This window comes from Dreissena polymorpha, chromosome 14, assembly GCF_020536995.1.
Source record: "Dreissena polymorpha isolate Duluth1 chromosome 14, UMN_Dpol_1.0, whole genome shotgun sequence".
Taxonomy (NCBI): Eukaryota; Metazoa; Mollusca; class Bivalvia; order Myida; family Dreissenidae; genus Dreissena; species Dreissena polymorpha.
The window spans coordinates 7,571,634-7,584,682 of NC_068368.1; the positions used below are offsets into that span (position 1 = coordinate 7,571,634).

The 13,049-nt window shown below is 35.0% G+C and overlaps 1 pseudogene; it reads right to left on the bottom strand.

The window, feature by feature from the left end:
• LOC127858570 (BTB/POZ domain-containing protein 16-like) overlaps positions 1–11,985 on the bottom strand; it is a 104,300-nt pseudogene extending 92,315 nt beyond the window's left edge.
• Between the last annotated feature and the right edge of the window lie 1,064 nt (positions 11,986–13,049).

Genomic DNA, 13,049 nt, shown 5'->3' on the forward strand with positions numbered 1-13,049 from the left:
TGTTATTGCCGATATGTTATTGGACATTTTGTATGTCAAATGTTCATTATTTGTATTAAAATTAAGACGATTGTATTGAACACGATACACGTGTGTATTAGCACCCTACTGTAGTCCCGGCGGGGTTATCAACTGCACCAATACACCGGTAAGCAACCAGGGGAATATCATATGAAAAAAGAACTATCATGCATATTTGATATGTGTTAAAGTGTGTCACAAAATTTCCCTAACTGCCGATGTCGGCTATAATTTCGGTATAAACATGCAAAGAAATTAACATATATATAATGTTATTGCCGGTATGTTATTGGACATTTTGTATGTCAAATGTTCATTATTTGTATTAAAATTAAGACGATGCTTATTTGCCAGAAAGCGTTTATTTCAAATTCAAAACAAGCAATAATCATACATAATACCAAAATATAAAACTAACAAAATGACAACACTCTCGCTTAACGCAACGTTCAGAAGCACGCGCACAAAATTATTGCAACTAATGCAAGCTGTAATTAATATGTGACTACTTGCTATACAACCAGTATCATGCGAAAATTGATCTTATTTAATTGTGGTTCCCTCTTTGAATTTATGTTGCCTGTCGACTTTTAGAATAATGTGTCAGTAAGAAATGTATTGCTTGCTCTACAACCAGCATCATGCGAAAATGGATCTTATTTAATTGTAAATCCCTCTTTAAACTTAAGTTGTCAGTCGACTTTTAGAATAATGTGTCAGTAATAAATGTTTTTCTTCAGTTTCACATGTTTTTTTAAGAAAATTTAGTGAAAGATGCAAATGTGTCTTTTTTTTTTTCTGTGTCTTCAATGTATCTTATTTATATGTGACTGCGTGCTTATTTTTTTTTCAAGAAATGAAAGATGCAAATGTGTCTTATTTTAATTTTATCCATGTCTTAAATGTGGCTTATTTATATAAGATAAAATGATATACTGCCAGTGTCATGCAAAAAAGGATCTAATTTCTTAATATCCACATTCACGCTTTGTTCTTTATTAGCACCGTCTTTAATTAGGCTATCTATTTAAAGTACAGATTACTGTGAACTTAATAATTGTGCAACGGTGATGTTGATCCATTATCGTTGTTAATTTAAAATGTAGACAACAAGTTAGCAATTAATGAAATCAGTTATTTTGGAAGTAAATCTAATTTTTTCTGTACAGTAGCCAGGTGGATGTGTATTGAGCGGATAAGATAGGGATCAACACAACAAGTTTCTAATACACAGTATAGACTTCCCCTATTATTGTATTTGTTATTTACCTGATTGGAATAAATAAAGTGTTAAAGATCATTTCATGTGAAAAGCAGGATTTCTGACATAATTTCAATCGTTTTGCTTTTATACACAATTTCATGGAACAATGAATATATTGGCGCGATGGAACACAATTTATAAATCAAGCTGACAGTATAGTATCAGTTTTTAATTATGTGTAATTTAATTCGCATCTCTCCCTTAACTCGTTCAATGACACGTGAACTTATATCAATTATAAAACATCACGTGCATCATTAAATTTTTTTTTTAATTATGAAAACATATTATATGTTCTACATGGTTTTGTTTAGTTTTTTTCTCAACCAGAGAGACATTATAAAACATTGTTATATATAAAGCGCTTTACTTTTCTACATTACATAAAGATATATCGATTTTTTTGTTAAGTGTACGTGCTTGACATATTTATAAAAAGGCAGTGTTTATTTTTGTAATAAAATCGAAAATTGACATTTAATTTGATGCAATCCACATTGTTTAGCGCCCAAGCGCAGTATTCCGCTCTCGGCGGCCGATGGTGTATTGCAATATATACAATGAACAGCTGGGTTTCTGACATAATTTCAATCGTTTTGTTGACGCGGAAGTGCTTTTTGGTGGCCAAAAATACTATTGTTCCCTTTATTTAAACCTAAATCAGTATTTTTTTACACTTGAAGGTTTGTACAGCGGGGATTTCGGTACCGGCGCGGGTTTATGTGCTTGTTAAGAATTACCGAAATCCCCGCTAAGAGGCAACATATGCTGATTTATGCTTTGATTAAACATTGATAACTAAATTGCAAAAGTGTATAGCATATTGTAAATAAGGTAGTACGATATCAGTTGTTTCATCAGATTTGTTTGGAAAATACTTTCTGAAGACTTATTATTACTATGTCATGTTATATTTACATATACTTTTGTGTAACCAATGTTTTAAATGTACATTTTACCTTTTTTACATTCGTTTACACATTTTTCACATTAATAAACTATTTAATAATGGAAAAAATATTCTGATAAGAGTGTTTAAATGATTAACACTAATATGATTGTGTACAAATCAACATTAATGCAAAGCCAAAACCCAAACATAATGACATATAGACCCTTTAAGGCGTAATATGGGGGATTGGCGTAAACATGGGTGATTTCGGCTCTGGGCGTACGAATGTAGCAGTACCGAAATCCCCGCTAATTATTTTCCAAAAGAAGTAACCGAATGGGAGATAATACATGTCACTGGTTGCTAATGAAAAAAAAACACTATAATAATTTTGTTGACACTTGAAAGTTTGTACAGCAGGATTTCGGTACCGGCGCGCGTTTAAGTTCTAGTGTAGAATTACCGAAATCCCCACTGAGAGGCAACTTAATGCTGTCAATAGTGCTTAATAATTAAAATTAATATCATTTTTTTGCACCTTAACATTCATGTGAAGTCAAAAACCATTCATACCGATGACCTATTGACCCTTTAAGGCGTAAATATGGGGATTTCGGTACTAGGCGGGCGAATGTAGAATTACCGAAATCCCCTTTTCATCATCGCACATAAGTGTAACATAAATTTTAACACAATATATGTAGGGAAACTCATATGATTCGCGTAATGTGAAAATGATTATTATGCTATAATTCGACCACGAAACTTGACGTGACTTAATACCGGACATTATGGAATGGAGCTACGCTGGCCGTATTTGACATAAGACCCATTTTCGCATATTATCTTATCAATGCTTATATGAATTTGATTGCTATAATCTAATGCGTATTCGACACGGAATTATTGTCAAGGTTTTTCATTTTGTCAATATTTATCATAGCAGGGGACATTGCTGACATCAATATGGATACTGTTTTCATTTTCTGTCGAGAAATGATATGACTTATTATCAAGATTATTTTATAGAACGATAGCGTTCTCTACACATGTGAGATTTATTTGTACTGGTAAATTGCTCTTATACTCACCATTCGGACTCGACGATCGGCTCGAATAAAAATGTTAGTCGCTTAAAAGTACAAATTCATCATATTGAGCACGATTATTATTATTATTATTATTATTATTATTATTATTATTATTATTATTATTATTATTATATAGCTTTTAGAAACTTATACCTTAAAAAAAATCCCATTGGAAAAAAAAATCCCATGGGAAAAAAACCCATGGGACAAAAAATCCCATGGGAAAAAAATCCCATGGGATTTTTATCTTTTTTTTAAACACGATTTAACGCGTTGAAATCGCGAGAAATGCTCATCATTTGTTAAAAAGTAGTGTTTCTGAAGGTTACATGAATGAATCTCTGAAAATCAGAAAAAAATCCCATGGGATTTTTTTTCCCATAAAAAAATGGTATTTTTTTTCTATCAAAGTAAATTGAACGAAAATAAGCACAAATGCTTTAACAATGCTTAAAATCGATAACTAAGCACAAACGAACGTGTTTTATGTTTTTGAAAACCCCATGGGATTTTTTCTCCCATAAAAAAAGCTGGAGAAAAATCCCATGGGAGAAACCGTAATTCCCATGGGATAATGAAAAATCCCATGGGATAATACAAAAATCCCATGGGAACCCCAACTTTGCAAATAAAGTTCATAGTGAAGAAAACGCATTAAACAAGAAAAAATAACCAATTATTAATCACAAGTTAGACTTTTATCTTATACTTTATCACAAATAAGCAAACCTTCAAGAAAAAGGGTACTTAAGTTTGCGAAATTTCGGTTTCGCAAAGTTTTTCCGGTGGCCGTTATTCCCAAAATAAACTTTAATCAGATGTATCTGAGATTATTAGGTCCCCTATGCACTAAACTCTGCTATGAAGACTTTTATGTTTCCTGGTTTCTTGAAAAAACATGAACATGTATATTGGGTCAGCAGGAAGATATGTTCAGAATAGTTCAGGAGAAGACAGTAACTGCTCAAGACATCAACAGGAAATTACCATGAAAAACAGGATAACTAAGTGGTATAATTCTTAATCTTATTTAATGATACTTGGCTCTTTTGGGCGAATAATGATGCTGGTGCTTTTGTGTATATTCTTTCTTATGCTGCACTATAAATACCATATTTTCACAATATTTGTTGTTCATATTTACATAAATGGAAATTATTTTGTTTGCCAATCTGTTTTACATATCAAAGACTTCCATGCTAAAACTGATCACATTCAAACATCTTTTTATAACTACTTAAACAAATTCGTATTGCTTTGCTTTCAGTTTTTTTCAAAAATGGACTCATGTGTCTCGACATATTATTTTATAAAATTGGGATTGGTATTTTACAACGAAAATCCATTTAGTCGTTAATATCATTTAACGTGGGCAATTACTTGGAAAAGGTTGATACACCTGGGAAAGCTTAAGAAAATGCTATCAGACTGTTGTAGAAATTGTACGTCATTTTTCCTCGTATTTTGCCATGACTTAACCCATCAATCTTCTACAACCATTATAACTAACGAAAATGTTATTATTCATTGAACGGTATCCGAACCCAGACAATCAGCTCTCTGAGGGTTTTTTTCAATTGGCACCTCTTAAATTTGTCAACGAGGACAATTGGCACCCAATGAAATTTTCCACCCGGACAATCAGCACCCGGTTAAAGGCTATGACACATTTAAGCTTTTTTCACCGATTAAGACATATCACTTGATTTGACTTTGCTGTGAAATGTCCAATTATTTTAAATTATATGCAAACATATAAATAATCAATTAATGTTAAACTGCGTGGTTTAACAAGCAGTTGATATTAGTATTTGATACCATTTTTGCTATACACATACCACACACATATCTGATTGACTATGCAATATTTGCATCTAGTGTCTCTTAATTTTCTAACACCTTAATTTTTTTACTTTTAATTTTCGAACACCTGTAATTCTTGAATATTTTGTGTAACTGACTCACAGAGAAATTAATCAGTCTGACAAAGTCAAACAAAATGTTGACGGGCGTAAATTTGTGTGCCGATTGTCCGGGTGGAAAATGTAATTGGGTGCAATTTTTCCTGGTGGACAATTTAAGAGGAGCTGTTTGTCCGGGAATTTAACAAAACACAGGATGCCAATTGTCCAGATGTATTGAACCAACAATCCTTGCAAGCATTGAACTCGAGAACAGTTTGTGTTTATTTCTCCTGACTGCAATTTAATTGGTTGATAATGATTCTTAGAAAGTGGTATTAAAAAGGGACTCCTAACTGAAAGTGACGCCTGCCCTTTGACAAGGGATTGAAACTAAGAATGACACCTTACCTTTGATAAGGGACTTTAACTTAAAGGGCCATCCACCCTTTAATAAGGGACTCCAACTGAAAGTAACACTTGCCTTTTTATTAAGGACTGCTCCTGAAAGTGACACCTGCCTTTGGATAAGGGACTTCAACTGAAAATGACACCTGCCCTTTGATAAGGGACTGCAACTTAAAGTTACACCGGCCCTTTGATAAGGGACTGCAACTGAAAGTGAAACCTGTCCTTAGATAAGGGACTGCAACTGAAAGTAACACCGGCCCTTTGATAAGGGACTGTAACTGAAAGTAACACCGGCCCTTTTATAAGGGACTGCAACTGAAAAAGACACCTGCCCTTTGATAAAGAACTGCAACTGAAAGTGACACTTGCCCTTTGATAAGGGACTGCAACTGAACGTAACACCTGCCCTTTGATAAGGGACTGCAACTGAAAGTAACACCGGGCCTTTGATAAGGGACTGCAACTGAAAGTGACAACTTCCCTTTGATAAGGGACTGCAACTGAAAGTGACACCTGCCCTTTGATAAGGGACTGCAACTGAAAGTAACACCGGCCCTTTGATAAGGGACTCTAAACAGAAAGTGACACCTGCCCTTTGATAAGGGACTGCTTCTGAAGGTGACACCTGCCCTTTGATAAGGAACTTCAACTGAGAGTGACACCTACCCTTTGATAAGGAACTGCAACTGAAAGTGACACCTGCCCTTTGATAAGGGACTCCAAACAATAAGTGACACCTTCCCTTTGATAAGAGACTCCAAACAAAAAGTGATACCTGCACTTTGATAAGGGACTGCTACTGAAAGTGACACCAGCCCTTTGATGAGGGACTTCAACTGAAAGTGACGCCTGCCCTTTGACAAGGGACTGCAACTGAGAATGACACCTTCCCTTGGATAAGGGACTTTAACTTAAAGTGCCATCCACCCTTCGATAACGGACTGCAACTGAAAGTGACATCTGCCCTTTGATAAGGGACTGCAACTGAAAGTAACACCGGCCCTTTGATAAGGGACTGCAAATGAAAGTGAAACCTGTCCTTTGATAAGGGACTGCAACTGAAAGTAACACCGGCCCTTTGATAAGGGACTATTACTGAAAGTAACACCGGCCCTTTAATAAGGGACTGCAACTGAAAAAGACACCTGCCCTTTGATAAAGAACTGCAACTGAAAGTGACACTTGCCCTTTGATAAGGGACTGCAACTGAAAGTAACATCGACCCTTTGATAAGGGACTCTAAACAGAAAGTGACACCTGCCCTTTAATAAGGGACTCCAAACAGAAAGTGACACATATCATTTGATAAGGGACTGCTTCTGAAAAGGACACCTTCCCTTTGATAAGGGACTGCTTCTGAAAATGACACCTTCCCTTTGATAAGGGACTGCTTCTGAAAGTGACACCTGCCCTTTCATAAGGGACTGAAACTGAAAGTGACACCTGCCCTTTAATTAGGGACCCCCAACAGAACATTATATTAGATAAAGGACACAAACTAAAGTGTCACTTGATAAGGGTCCAGGACTTAAAGTTGCATCTATCCTGTGATAAAGGACATGAAAGGAAGGACAACATAACATTAAATAGAAGACTTGCAAGGAAAGTTACACTGACTCTTTGATTTGGGACTTCCAAGGAAAGTGACACTGATTCTTTTTTAAGGGACTTGCACAGAAAGTGAAAACCGTCTCTTTGATAAGGGACTCAAACTTAAAGTGACACATTCACTTTGATGAAGGACTTAACCCTTTAGCACTTAGGTACGTATTTTTACGCATTTGTAGGCCCATAGAAAGTTGAATTTAGTTAAAGACCTTTCTTACTAGATTCAAGTTTTAAAGGCTTCATTTCCAACCCTTGGTTACTGATGGGCAGCAAACAGCATAAAACCTGAACAGACTGTGATATACTCGCAGGCTGTTCTGGTTTTATGCAGGCTGCAAAAACCATTTTCACTTTGTTTTTATAATGGAAAAGGTTAATGGAAACAGTTCCTTTTACCCTTTGATGAGGGACTCAAACTGCAGCACGCAGGCCGCTGCAAGTACCTCAGGGAGCAGCTCGGTATCCACGTCGACGTCGTCATGGTACATGTTGCCTAGTGCTACAGCCATTGCTGAAACATGGAAAGGCTTAATGGTGTTTTAACAACTTTTGAAAATATAGCAGTTTTCTCAGTATAGTTTTGTTGCACAACTGCTTTTGAACAGAAAGCATTATATTTTACATAAAAGATAACAAAGGTGAAAACTTTACATCTTAAAAACAACTTAATTAACTTTTTTCCTATAAAGATTAAAGCTTTGTGAATAGTGACCTATTTGTGAGGAATGGCCTAATTTAAGAAAAAATGAGAGGGTTTTTTTCTTAAATTAGCGTAGAGTTTTATATTGTGAAATCATAACAATCAAATTCTAAATTGTGTTGTGTGTAAAATACTTTTTTAAAGATTTGACTGAAATTTTTGTCTTCATAAACACAATTTGATCAGACTTTAAAATTAAATGTCTAATGTCATCATCAGTAAAAAAAATAAACACTAGAGTTGTAAAGTTCTTACTTCAATTATCATTCCTAACAATCATTTGAGTAAATCAGTTTTTAATAAATTTATAAAAAACGCAACCAGAATTTGACCAATTTACGCTCTTCAGTCATATGGCAAGCAATTATTTGTGATTTAATTTGAAATGTGTCCTATTAACTAGCTGAACCAACCCAGAGATATTTATTATAAGAGTAGAAGCATTGATTTCAGATAGGCAGAAATCTGTGAAGTTGAATGTGAACTGCTTTAAGCAAAATAATTGGCTCCATAAATCCCTTCTAGTGAAACATGGTTTTTAAAACAATACAAACAGACAAATCCATTGCAGAGCTTGTTAAAATCAGCAACTTAAACACTTGAATATGAAACTTTATAAATTACAAGAGTACCACATAACGGGTTCCACGCTCGGCTGTGGGTGAAGTTTTGAACGAATGAAAGCTTGTCAGATTGTTTTTTTTAGAGGTCACAGTGACCTTGACCTTTGACCTAGTGACCCAAAACTGGGTGTTGCATGTAGAACTAATCAAGGTGCAGCTACATAGGAAGTTTCAAAGTTCTTGGTTGAAACACTTTGATTTAACAGCCAATGTTCAAAACCTTGACAAAATGTAAAGGTTTTAGCACGACGCGGACGACACAAGGACAGACATGACGAGCTTGCTATGACAATACCTCGGGTTTTCTCCGAAAACAATTGAGCTGAAAATTACTTCAAAATATATTCAAAAGTTTAGTGTGGAGTGTCATTAAAATATTGTGTTCCTATTGATTTTTCACCAGTAACAGAGCTGCATGACAAGACTTGTTCATGATAAAAACTTAAGCTTTGTATCCTTTTTCTCCCATCATTTCCAATAATTATTGTCTAAATCAACAAAAGAAACATACTTATCATTAGTGAATACACTTGGAGACTTTTCTAACCTAACATTTTTCAAAATTGAATAACTCACATATTCGAAATGTTACATGTCGTCATTTGACTAATTTCTAAGCAAGCTGACAATAAAATCATCAACCCATGACAATTGGTCGCTTAAGCACGTGCGGTGTGTATGGTTCCATTTGTTTTCACGTGGAAATGGTGAAACTTGATATTATTCTTTAAAAAATGCAACCCGCGCATTGTGGCAAATTGCAGGCTACCTGCAAGTGTATGTGTGATTTTTTTAACACAACACTTTTCAAAATATCTCACATATCAGTTTAGATTTTTATTTAAAATTATACATGTGATCATTTGACTACATTCGTTACAAGCTGATGATAAAAGCATTCATCAGTGACGATTAGACGCATAAGCATGTGGGGCTGGTAGCCTGCAATTTGTCAAAATGCGAGGTTGTGATTCTAAATAATCATATGGGCCATACATTTAAAAAATGATTATATATTTTCTTGGTCTACGAACCCACCTTAAATGATGAAATAGAAACAAAATAAAATAATATCATGTTTCACTATTTCCACGTTAAAAAATATGAACCATACATACCCCATGTTCCAAATAGTCTGATCGTTATGGATGAATGATTTGATTGTGATCATTCCCAAAATGTAGTCAAATGATCACTTGTAAAAAAAATATTAAATATCTTAACTCAAAGCTGTGATATTGGAGCTTGAAAGTGTTGCGATAGAAAAGTCTAAATTCAATCATGCCACAGTAAACAACAACATAATGAAGTTAAACTTTGTGTAATTTCTGTAGTAAACATTGTAGAAATACAGCTATGTTTATACCGTGTTGTTTGCTTAATGCAAGCTTGATACAAGTTACAATGCCATAATTACAAAAAAGATTACAACAAGCACCTGTCTTCGTAATGAAGGGGTCGGCAATGTTAATCTGGATCAAGGTGAGCTTGTTCACGCGGGACTCCGATGTATGGGACGGGTGGTCAATGGCTCGCTCCCCGTCTACCATAGGGGGCGCTTGAATCTCCAGGCCTTCCACGGTGCTCAGACGGTTCGACATTTCACGGTACTCATTACTGGAAGGGACACAATTTATTACAAACACTGGTTATCAAATCAGTTCTGATTAATGGAGTAGGTAATTCAAATCCTGAACAAAAATGCATAGTTTGAATATGAATGCCTACAGTCCACATTGATTTTCTCCATATATATGGGTTAATGAAACCAGTTCCCATTTTTCATTACTTTAAAAAAAATTACCAAGCCTTCATAAAACCTAGACCTAAATGTTGAGCAACTACTCAACTAAAAGCTATTCTTATTATTTTTAATATTTTATATTATTTAAGCTTCGCTATGGTGATGACAGTATACCGGTCATAAATCCCGCTAATTGCCTAACAAAGACAGTCACTTTGTGTCAAAATTATAATAGGTTCAAATCGCATCGGCAATCAAAACACCGACCTGCACTTGATCCAATGACTCGAATTACATTCAAAATTATCAAAGATTAAATGAGTAAAGGAAACGCCGACTTGGTGTAAAAAAACAAATAAGACCGTATGGCAATTTAAACACCGACCCGTCTTGATCTTATAACTCGAATTACATTTAGCATGATCAACGATTAAATAAGTAAAGGAAGTGCCGACTTGGTGTGAAAAACAAAAAAGATCGTATGGTTATAATCACGTTGTCCAATCAAAAAAGCTTTTAGAAAATAATTTACTCAACCTCTAATGAGTATTTGCGTATCGTATGGTCCAAACTTTAATTTATTACTCAATATTCAATCAGGTATTATATTTAAAGAAATGTTTTTGGTAATTCGCCTTCATTTAATTGAAAATATTATCATTGCTACACGCATAAAGTAAATCTCTGTCCAATCAAAATGCCACCTACACCTTCCGCTGCTTGGAAGTATTTCACGAGATCATCCGATAAGAAGTCGGCAACGTGTAACTTGTGTGGAGTTAATCTTACGTACATCCAGGGCGGTACGACGTCCAATCTTCTCAATCATATTAGTAACAAACATCCATCATCTGCATCTTCGAATGATGTTGGGGACTCTAAGAAACAGTCGTCAATGTCATCGTTTTTGAGTACTCCTAAGAAAGTGTGTTTCCGAAAGTGAACGGATTACATGTGCTATTGCGAAGAAATAGACTCGCCAGTGATCTGGTCGACGCAATCGTGTTTTTAAATAAGAACAATGTTCATGTGCCCAGTGACGCCGATCCGAGTGACTTTTAAATGAGGAAACGGTGTTTTATTTGCATGTGTTCGCTATGTAAATAATACGTTTAAGTTCAGTTTAAATTATTTATAAATCTAACTGTTTAGTCATGTAATTATTTTGTCGTCATGTAAATTAAGCTTTTTACACACCCTTTTTATTTGCAAACAAATAAAAACATAAAGAAGTTGCCCTTATTGCTGTAGTTAATAATCATGACATTAATTTCATTGATAATCATAATATATTATTTAGCTTTAAAAGCCAACTTAACCTGTATAAGTTGCTCTTTTTGATGTAGTTGTCAAGGGTCTCCGAGGTAGAACTCTTGTAGTAGAGTTGGGGCCTGGGGTCGTATGCACCAAGCAGGAGCGAGGTCAGGGTCTTGGACTTGCGCTGGAACGGTCGGTGGAGCTCCCAGTCGAGACCCAGGCAGCGCAGTAGCACATCTGAATTGAGGAGAAATGTTAAACGTGAGCAAATGATAGAATGCTAGACCCACATGCAGTTACATGTTTTCATGCAAACAAGGTCTTATTCCATATGGGGCCGCAGTAGCTCTAGACAAGCCTTCACTATAGTCAATCATGGTTTCCTGGTCTAGACATAAACTGACAAAGTCAGTCCTGAACAGGGTGTGATAATGCGCAGGCTGGTCTGGAGCTATACTGGCCTCATATGACATAATACCGATTTTTGCATGAAGCCACTCTATTGATTAGCGTTTAGTACAGTAAAGTGTGTTTAGTGAGGCATCAAAATATTGAAATGTGAGCATTGTTGAGATATTAACCTCAGAAAGAATGCTTATTTGGACCACAATAATTGATACAGTGCAAGAATAACAAATAGGTCATATACCTGAATAAGTATCACTTATTTTACATTTGTATAAAAATACATATAAATGTTATTATGTATGCTAGAAACATATTCTACACATACTATTAATGCATACCATTGCCCCATAAATTATGGTAAACTACATGTTATTATAAAAGTTTACACACCAATTTCAATTCATGATATTGTTTGTGATTATAACAAGTATGTATATTTATAAATACATGCATGTTACAATGCAATGTATACACGTGTTATCCCTATATTACACAGTTATATACAGTCAACATGGTCAGTATCTAGACGTTGTTATCCATATTATTTATTCTCAAGGTCAGAGCAAGCAGGTGGCTTCCCATGACTACCTATTGACACTGACCCAAATTCAAAATTACATTAAATTACAATTACATATTGATAATTTGCCAAAAGATGATGACAAACCGTAACAAAATGTAGAAATGTATTAAAGAAAATCCTTCTCTGGAAACACCCAAAATCGGAATAACTGTGTACTTTTCTTCACCTGCTTGCAATTCCGTTCGGGTAAAAAACATGCAAAGCCCTTTACATCACACCCAGTCCATGTACAGACCGTGGTAATGGTGGATAGAAACCGGGCCAATAAGCCTATACTTATGTGCAGCTGCAAACCTCATGATCATATATTGAACACACTAAATGATGGAAGAACTAATGATTAATTTATACCGTCAAGTTTAAATATACATGTGCAGTAAAATGTCATAAAAAATGCATCGAGAATATAGACAGTATTCACCAACCCCTTCTTAGACCCAAGTCTAAAAAAATAATATTCTTATAAATGTAATCAGTGTTTTTTTCACCCTTTTGGGAATGGGTAGGGTCCCTTTGGATTGGGAAATTTGCAGCGTTTTTACTAAA